This window comes from Python bivittatus, unplaced genomic scaffold, assembly GCF_059951505.1.
Source record: "Python bivittatus isolate LINGU-HERP-01145 unplaced genomic scaffold, Pbiv_v1 ctg000350_np1212, whole genome shotgun sequence".
Lineage (NCBI taxonomy): Eukaryota > Metazoa > Chordata > Lepidosauria > Squamata > Pythonidae > Python > Python bivittatus.
Genome location: NW_028277074.1, coordinates 21,332,953 through 21,339,197, shown reverse-complemented (window position 1 = coordinate 21,339,197; position 6,245 = coordinate 21,332,953).

Genomic DNA, 6,245 nt, shown 5'->3' with positions numbered 1-6,245 from the left:
CTTCCTTCTCACCCAGGAAGAGTCTCCTGATGGGAAACCTGAGCCTAAAGGGGATGGTAGAAGCCTGGGTCAGCCCAAAACTGTAACAATTTCCCCAAGTCAGGGCACAGTAATGTTCTTGTTTTTTAAAGAGCGTTAACAGAATAAGGAGGGAAAAAGAAGGTCAAATATCATGAGTGGGCAAAAATATTCTTACTGAATGTCAAAGAAAAATAAATCTTTATACGGTATCTCAGCTGTTCATTCACAAATCTGTTTAAAATATGGCCAACTTATACTATGTAGGCCTTGCACAGCGCCTAATTTCAGACAATTTTAGCACTTTGGCTTATAGTAATACAATATATTTAGGACTTACAAGAGTGTTGAATACTTAAAAGACAAAAAACACTTTTGGACCATGTTAAATTAACGTCTTCTCTAACCTGCTACCTTCCACCCTAGTCAGCAGTTACAGACTTTTCCACTATTATTCCCCCAAAGCTGGCAGTTTACATCAGAATCATATACATATTTACTCAAAAATAAATGCTGTATGTTTCAGAGAACTTGCTATCAGATAACTGGGAACAGGATTGGAGCAGAATCAAAAAAAGCCAAAATTGAGCCCTGACTGGGTGATCAAAGCCCCACCCGTTTTTTGCTTGTGTTGCCTGCAGCACATGTAAAAAAGGGGCTGGGTTTCTATCAAAAAGTCATGGCCACCATCTTGACTTTTTTGACCCCCATTCTCTCATGAAAGCCCATAAATAGGATTATAGCCCTAACATCATAATAAGGTTCATAGATACAAACACTTTATATTTGATCCATTCAACATACAGTAAAGACTCCCTTGACCTGAAGTCAGTTTCTGATAACTTCATCGATACATATATGTAGGTTTTTGGTTTTTTGTAATAGTAGTTTGCCATTGTCTTCTGAGATGTTTCTTTAATTTTCTTAATCTACAGACCAGGTAATTTCATGGTATTCTCCCCTTCAAATAATTTCTAAGTCCGATCCTACTGAATATCACATCACAGATCGTCCCCGGTTAACAATGGTAATTGGGGCTGTAAAGCATATTGTCATATGACCACATCGCGATGGCAATCCCAGCTGTCCCCGTTGCCATCATTAAGCAAGAATCACGGGTCGTTAAGGAAGGACCTCCTTGCAACTTCCTGCTGGCTCCCAACAAAGTCAATGGTGTTGTGTCTGGGGGGGGGGGGGGTTGTGTGTGTGTGTGTGTGTGTGTGTGTTTCTAGTTTATTTAAGCATTTTATTTATTTAAAACTGGTACAAAGCTAATACTGTACAGGTTTTGATTAAAAACTAATTTGGGAAGATTGTAATTAATAAAACTGTAAGAAATTATGGGTTGAATGGTATGTCTTTCTGTTCACTGGTTTGGTTTTGGTAGCCCCTCCTACTGCTACCATGCAATCTGCTTATTTGAAACTAATTTGCATTGGACCAAAACATTATCACACTTAGTTTACATTTTTAATATACATTTAGTTCTATTTTTATTGCTATAATTTGTAGCTATAAATTGCCCCCCCAAAAAAAGAAGAAAAAATACTACACAGGCATACCTTGTTTTATCATGCTTCGCTTTATTGCACTTCACAGATACTGCATTTTTTTTACAAATTGAAAGTTTGTGGCAAACCTGTGTCAAGCAAGACTATCAGATGATGATTAGTATTTTTTAGCAATAAAGTATTTTTTAATTAAGATATGTACATTGTTTTTTAGACATAATGCCGTTACATACTTAATAGACTACAGTATAGTGAAAACATAACTTTTATATGCACTGGGAAACAAAAAAATTGTGTGACTCACTTTATTGCGATATTCGCTTTATTGTGGTAATCTGGAACTGAACCTGCAATATCTCCAAGGTATGCCTGTACCTATAATCTTGTTTCTTGTTTTTCATTTTTCGTTTTTCGATTCTTTTTTTTGTTTTGTTTCTTTTCATTTCTTTTTGGGAGGGGGAATATATAGAGAGGCCCAAACAAAAATGAAGTGCATGCTTTCTTTTAAACAACTTGGAATGGTTGTTCTTAGAAAAATATAAATTTGTTGATTTATATATTTCAAACTGTTTAGCTCAGATTAATATTGATAAACTTCATGGGGAAGAATAAATAAAAAAAACACTTCTAGACTAATGTATACTCAAAGAAGGATTCTTTTGCAAATTTCTCTTTTAATAGATGATAAATTATTAAGAGAGCTTTTATGGGTTTCCTCCATCTAAATGGAGACTTCCCTATGAAGATGCAGGCTTTAATTTTCCAGCTTTCAACTCTACCACTGTGCTTATCTTTTGACTTCTGTTTTATTGTGGCATCCAAGTGATATGTTTCAAAAACTATTATGGGCACAGCTATAAAGTTATTACCTGATCATTCCAATATCTTGGCTGGATTTTCCTTCTTCTTTCATCCAAACTTCAGTTGTTTTTCCAACATTAAAGAGTGAAAGCATATTTGGAAGATTGGGGGATGGAAATTTAACTTCAAACTCTGTTCACATGAAAAACTAACACCTTGGGATAAACCTAATTTAAAAATCACTGGTAAAATTTTTGGCAAAGTGTGGGAACAGAAAATTACATTAATCCCTAAACCAGCTTATCATTAATTACTCCTTGAAAATATTTGCTGTATTACAAGAATAATTTGAATTTTCTAAAACCTCTTAATGGCAACATATTCTTTTGACTTCCTAGTTTGGATGTGGCTTGTATCACTTTTTGTATTGGAAAGTGTTTTGGAAGAATTTGAACTTACTGTTTATTTCTATAGCTGAAGAGAGGGAGATACTGATAATCCGCAAATTTGAAATATCTTATTTTAACAAATCAATGTTCTTGTGTTTAAAAAAGTGTTAAATGTATTTCCTGAAATGAGACTGATTCATTAAAATATTGTTTTTCACATTTATTGGACATCTGAGAGGGCTAGATGTCAACTTTCTTTATGCTAGAGATATATATTTGAGGAAACTCTAATATATACTGTACAATTTGAGCATATCTATCTATCTATCTATCTATCTATCTATCTATCTATCTATCTATCTATCTATCTATCTGTCATTGGTCTAATGTTCACATTATTCTTAGTATGAGTTGGAGATGAGAAATAAGAATTAAAGATGATAACATAATGTTGAATTATATACTAAAAATTTGAAATTCACTGATTTCTGAAAATCTTTGGACGTATTGAGCTCAAAGAATAGCTAAAAAGATAATTTTGTTTGGTTGGAAAGAAATTACTACTCCAGGCCTAAAATCCTAGATTGAAGAAATGTGCTCACTCCAAGCCTTTGAATTGTCTCCCTCAATTTAATGGAAAGACTGACCAGTATGCTTCCTTATCTATCTATCTATCTATCTATCTATCTATCTATCTATCTATCTATCTATCTATCTGTCTGTCTGTCTGTCTGTCTGTCTGTCTGTCTGTCTGTCTGTCTGTCTGTCTGTCTGTCTGTCTGTCTGTCTGTCAAATTTATATGGTTGCCTGTCTCACACGAAGTGACTCTGGGTCACATACAATAAAACCAACAGCTAAAAACATTCTACAAAACCAGTTAAAAACAACTCAAACAATAAACACAGATAATTCAGTGGTTCCTGGGGATTTTCCATCTCTAACCTTGGATGGGACAGCACTTCTCCATGCAAGAGTGATGTCAGTCTAGAGGTCTTCTTGGACTCACAGCTGCTCCTTGAAGAGCAGGTGGCATCTGTGGCCAGAAGGCTTTTGCTCAGCTCTATCTACTGCATCAGTTATGCCCCTTTCTGGATCGAGAAGCCTTCAGACAGTCACTCATGCCTGAGTCACCTCACAGCTCAATTACTGCAATGCAATCTATATGGGGCTGCCCTTGAAGACCACTTGGAAGATCCAACTGGTCCAGAATGCAGAGGTGCAGGCAGTGATGGGCATGCCTCAGTATGACCACATGACACCTCTCCTTCATAAGCTGAACCAGTTACTGGTGTGTTCCAGGTGCAATTCAAGGTACTGGTTATTACCTACATAGGATACAGCCAGGTTACTTGAGGAATCTCCTATCTCCCATGGTTTCTCCCATGGTTTCTGCCTACCTTGGTATGGGGGGACAGTTGATGTGCTCTGGGTCCTTTTGATTAAACAGTGCCATCTTATGTGACCCAGAAAGTGTGCCTTTTCTGTCGTGGGATCTGTCCTTTGGAATGAGGTCTGCTTTGAGAGTGGCTGTAATACTTTGCTTGTATGTATGTGTGTGTGTCTTCGAGTCAGTGTTGACTCCTGGTGACTGCCTGGAAAAGTCCCTGCAGTTTTCTTGGCAAGATTTCAAAAGTGGTTTGCCCTTGCCTCCTTCCTAGGGCTGAGAGAGGATGACTGGCCCAAGGTCACCCAGCTGGCTTCTTGCCTAAGGCAGGACTAGAACTCACAGTCTCCTAGTTTCTAGCCTATGCCTTAACCACTACACCAAACTGGCTCTCTTTTCTACTTTGCCTAAGGGCATGACTTTGGGGCAGAATCCAACAAATTACAAAGGAATTTACTATCTAGAGGGTACTTTTTGTCTGCTGTACAACAGTACCAGACATGATAGTCAATAATGAGAACTATTATTAAAAAAGAAATCTATGTCTGATATTTGCAATAAAGTAATCTGCACTTTACATTTAATCATATAGCCACAAGGTTCACTGAGGTTATTTTTTAGTTATAGAGTTGAAATTAAACCTATGATAGATTTTAGTTGAGTAAAGAATATCTCCAGTAAGCTTGATAAAAGTGATACTTCCCTCCCCATTTCTGTTTCAGGATGTATCCCGCACAAGGTCATTTTCCTTGTGTTTATTATCACTACCCTACTTAAAGAATTGATTAACCCTGCAGTTAATAGGACATATCTTTTTCATTACATTATATATGATTTAACATTAGTAATCCATGTTATTAAGTGCCCATGTCATTTATTTTATGTAGGTAAAAACACCAGAAAAGTTAGAGAGTTGATGAACATTTATGGAATAATATCAGACATAAGAATACAAAAGTCCCATTAGCTATAGCAGCAAGGTACCATTTTGGATTTTTCTTCTGGGGCTTTAGAACACAAACGTACAGACGAGGTGCTCCTTTGTAACTGCATACAAACTAGATGGACTGTAAGATTAAAATCTTTGCCCCCTAAAAATCTCAGTGAGAGTCTTCGTTTCACTTCTTTATTGTAATAAATTTGTCATTCTGTGCTTTTGTGAATAGAGTGTTATTGAGTCTTAAATTATGCGTTCATTTTCAGTATTTCATGTTTGGTGTTCAAGTTTTTAAGTACACTATTATTTACAGAATTAAGGCTTTGAATGTTCTTAAACATGCAAGTTTCTAATAAACATGCATGTGCTCCACCTGTCCCCCCCCCCATAATTAATGGACTTTTTAAACTATAATTAAAAGTTGGAGTATAGTCATACTTTGAATGTCATCTTTACAGGAACCACTGAACTATCTTTTTTGATTATTGGTTTTTCTTAATGATTAATTTTAGCAAGTGAAATGTACTTTTTAACTTTAGCCCAGAGTTGTGTGTTTGCATACTTTGTGCAATTGGGAACAATGGTACAAAAGTTTAGTTGTGATATGTATTATTGCTTTTTATTTTTTTAAAGTATAATTCATTGTTCTCTGCCCACTGACATATTTTGGCATAATTTTATTTTAATTTGTTAATATTTTTTTTCTTTTCTTAATAGCTTCTAACATTTTACCATATATTCCTTTGAATTATTCTTTACAGTATTCCATGTATTTAGGTACAGACCACACTGTTTCACAATGGTTAATACTGTATACTATTTATGTGGGTTTTATTGTATTTGTAGTTAGAATTTTGATGTATGAATTATAAATATGTCATTTCTATCATTTATAATCTCCTGAAAAAGATATTTTCCTTGAAACATACTAGGATGGAGATGTAGTAATAAAGCATAATTACTTTCTTTCTTTTAATTAAAAAAATCTTAAAAATAAAATTAGATTGAGGCATCTGCTGTCACTCCCTGCCCTAGGCACCATATTTAAGACCCAGGTACATCATTAGTGGTTTTCAAGAATTTTATAATGAGGCTGAGAATGCTATAAAAAACATAGCATTAATGTAAATGGTTGGATGTCAAAAGGAACATGCAATACAAAGCATTAATTGAATGCTCAAGGAAAAAAAATAAGCAGCCCAAA